The following is a 3,540-nucleotide window of genomic DNA, read 5'->3' as shown; positions in this document are numbered from 1 at the left end:
CACAGTGACCGCAACACAACGGGTGGCGTAGTCGACATTAAGAACTTAGTAACATCTGTAGGACTGCCACATACAACTGAGTTTGACACCCTGGGCACGGACCGGGTCACAGCCACTCGGAAGACTACAACCCCCATCTGATCCGGCTCCGGGTATTCCCCTGAAAGAAAGGAATATGTCCCAGGGGGTGCGTCAACTTTGGCGTAGTCGGCAGGATTACGTGCCCGCAACACCCGGGTACTGCGTGCCTGAAAAAAAGAACATCGTTACCTCAAAAAGAAGTCTCCTGCCGGTTCCGGAGGGTCCCCGCCATCGGACTCCATCACAGATCGATTCCCGCCTTGGAAGAGCGGACGCCATTATGGGCGTGCCAGAGGGTGGCAGGAGGCCGCCTCCCATCGTGGGCCAGGACCGAAAATGGCGCCAAAAGTGGAAACCGCCCCCACCAACAGAGACTGTGATGCTGGAGGTGTCGGTCAGCGTGAAAGAACCGCCCCTGGAGCTGACAATCACCAAGTGGCCCCGGGACCGCCCTCGAAGTGGGAGGAGACGAAAGAAAAGAACGAAGATGGGTGCCGCCTGGAGCAGTCTGGAGCGAGCGCACCCGGAGGCAAGAAGCCTGGAGAAGAGTAGCGGAGGAGCTCACCCGGAGATGGCGAGAGAGCAGAGCAGCACCGGCCCGCTGGCCAGGAGCCTGCTGGAAGAGGAGCAGAGCAGCACCGACCCGTTGGTCAGGAGCCTGCTGGAAACCACGACCCCACTAGGCCTAGTGGAGGTCCTTGCACAGCTACCCCGAGACCGGGAGTGTGCACAGACTGCCCTGGAGGGCCTCGCACGGAGGATGGCCCGGGTACAGCGAGAGACATTGGCGGAGTGGAGCCGAGAGATGGCCCAGCAAACCAAGACCCGGAGCACGCCAGCCAAGATGAGGAGACAGACCGCCTCTGAGGATGGCGCGGGAGGACCCAAGGCCGGAGACGGCGCCGAGAAGGGAGCCGAACGCATGGAGCCAGGTAAAGGGGACGTCTACACCCCAAACCGGGACACCGCTTACCTGCCCCAGCTCCCCGTCGCAGAGCCCGAAAGTCCCCCTGCTGTGCCCGAAAACGCCATGTCACCGACGCAGACTAGGCCCCAACCGGAAGCCGCCGCCGCGACCCCTGTGACGCCATGCGCACCGACCCCGAGCGTGGCAAAACAGGAAGTAACACCAGCCTGGTCGCAGGGCCTAGAATTCCCGGGCGTCGCATCACCAACAGCGCCCCCTACCTCCGCGGAGCCTCCGGCCTGGCCGCAAGGCCAGGTAGCCCAGGGCGCCGCCGTCCTAACGATGCCCTTCACCTTCCAGGTGCCCCAGGCCTGGCCGCAAGGCCTGGGCAACCCGGGCGCCACCACCACCGCGCCCGCACCCGTAAAACCAAGGGTGCCGCGTCTGGGAGAGGACTTGTTTGCCCAGCACACGTGGCCGGACGGGCAGCCTTTCATCTGGCCCCAGAAATATTATGAACTGGAGCACCAGAGGAGAGTTGGGGCCATGTGTGCACCCCTGATTCCGGCTCCGAAGCCCGTGATAAGGATCTCGCCCCCGCTTGAAGAGACCCAATTTGAGTGGGACCCCACCGGAGAAGACCTAATGGGGTTCACTCAAGAAACCAGGGCAGCTGCAGCGGAGCGTGCTGAGTGCTGCCGACAGCAGCTCGAGGAGTTTGCGAGGGAGCGGAGAGAGAGGCGGGTCCGGGAACAACAGGCCCAAATAAGGAGCGCCGAGCAGAAGAGCCGAACCAGGAGGGACCCCCGTGCAGCGCACAGTCCCCGCACCACCGGGACTGTAATTAAGTTCAACATGCAGCATGGGTGGGGCTTCATCAGAGACCACAACACCCCCGGCGACGTCTTTGTCACGCGCAGAGATGTGGAGTCCCATCTGCCGGAGGGGCACAGAGGTCGTGACCTTTATATCGGGGACGAGGTCACCTTTACCCGGCACAAGTGTGCCAAAGGACCTTACGCCCTCCATGTGCATCGCCTGACAGAGGAGGAGCTGCGATGTGAGGAGGAAGAGCAAGAGGATCCGGACGGGTCTGAAGCTGAGATCCCCAAAGAAGGAGCGGGAGGAAGACGTTGTTGAGTACAGCAGAGCAGGTGCTGTAAATAGTTACCCGACCGGGGTATAAAGAAACTGTTACTGCAAATATAGTCCCCGTTGGGACCAGCTGAGTGAACTGTTCACCCGTTTACCCTTAATCCCACAGGCTGAGGACTGTGAGCAGCCATTCCCTTTCCCTCCTTAACTGGCCGAGGACTGAGAGCGGCCATACCCTTGTATATAGTTGCGCGTCCTAAAGCGCCCCCTACTGGTTTTACTGTAAAACCACCTTAAAGAAAGGAACTGTCGCACTTTGCCCGGTCAACAGTTGCACAGTGACCGGAGGAGGAACAAGAGACGACGAGAATGTTTAATGCTGCTAATTTATATAATGTTTTATATGTTTTATATGTTTATGTTTATATAAAAATTTTTGTATGTTTGGTGTTTATGTCTTACAGCCTGAGGACGTGCTGTGATTTACCAGGGGGGAATGTAGCACCCTGAGGATTCGGCTGCTACAGGGGTATTGCACCTCAACCCAGAGGTGTGATATTCCACTCCCGGGTAAGGAAGGAGTGTGGAACTGAGCTCGGTAGGCTGCATGCACTACACACATCCCATTTCCGAGGAGCAGACCGACGGTACTCCCACTTAGAAATGTGCAGGTACGACCGAGTCTGTTCCTGGCTGGAGTGGGAGGGGGGTGGTACATCCCAAGTAGTGTAGGGGCAGATAGGGGGAGCAGCCTGGGTAAAGTTAGGAGCTCATTGGGTGCTGGTCACCTGAGCTCACACATAGAGGGTGTATATAAGGTGGGCACCAACTAAGAACAGGGTCAGTTGCAGAGAGAAAGTCAGCGAGCAGAGGAGAAGAGAGACCCAGAGTGAGAGAGGAGAAAGAGAGACCCAGAGGGGGAAACAGAAGAAGAGGACTCTAAGAACCTAAATTAAATCCCCGGGTGAAGAGTCGGCACAGGGTACCGGAACCCAAGCTGGTGGGGGCAAAAACACACTCCAGCCAGAGACCGGAGGCCGTGGGCAGCGTCTGCCACGGCCACCCACCACATCCACCACGAAGGCATACCACGTGGAGGGTCAGGGAACCCAAGGCCAAGGGTCTCCCAACAGAAGGCCCAAGGGAGCTGGACCTGGGTGGATCAATAGTGGGGACGGCCAGAGAAAGGACAGAAGGAGAGCTCAGGGTCACGCTCCGGACTTATTTGGGGGTTGGCTGGATCCAGAACCTGGTGGACGCAGCACGGCTCGGGAGGTCACTCGAAGCTGGAGTGACCGGAACATCAGCAGTGAGTAAACATCCTAAACTGCATAACCCGACTCTGTCTCTGATTGCCGTCTACACTGCATCACCACAACCCCCATCCTCTGCACCTGATCCCCCTGAGGCTATACCCCTCCCGTTGGGGGTTATCCTATCAAGCTGCACCAACACCA

This window comes from Phyllobates terribilis, unplaced genomic scaffold (genome assembly GCF_046119375.1).
Source record: "Phyllobates terribilis strain yellow unplaced genomic scaffold, ASM4611937v1 Scaffold_10__3_contigs__length_209671492, whole genome shotgun sequence".
Taxonomy (NCBI): Eukaryota; Metazoa; Chordata; class Amphibia; order Anura; family Dendrobatidae; genus Phyllobates; species Phyllobates terribilis.
The sequence above is the reverse complement of the archived record's forward strand: the minus strand, read 5'-3'. Positions refer to the sequence as shown.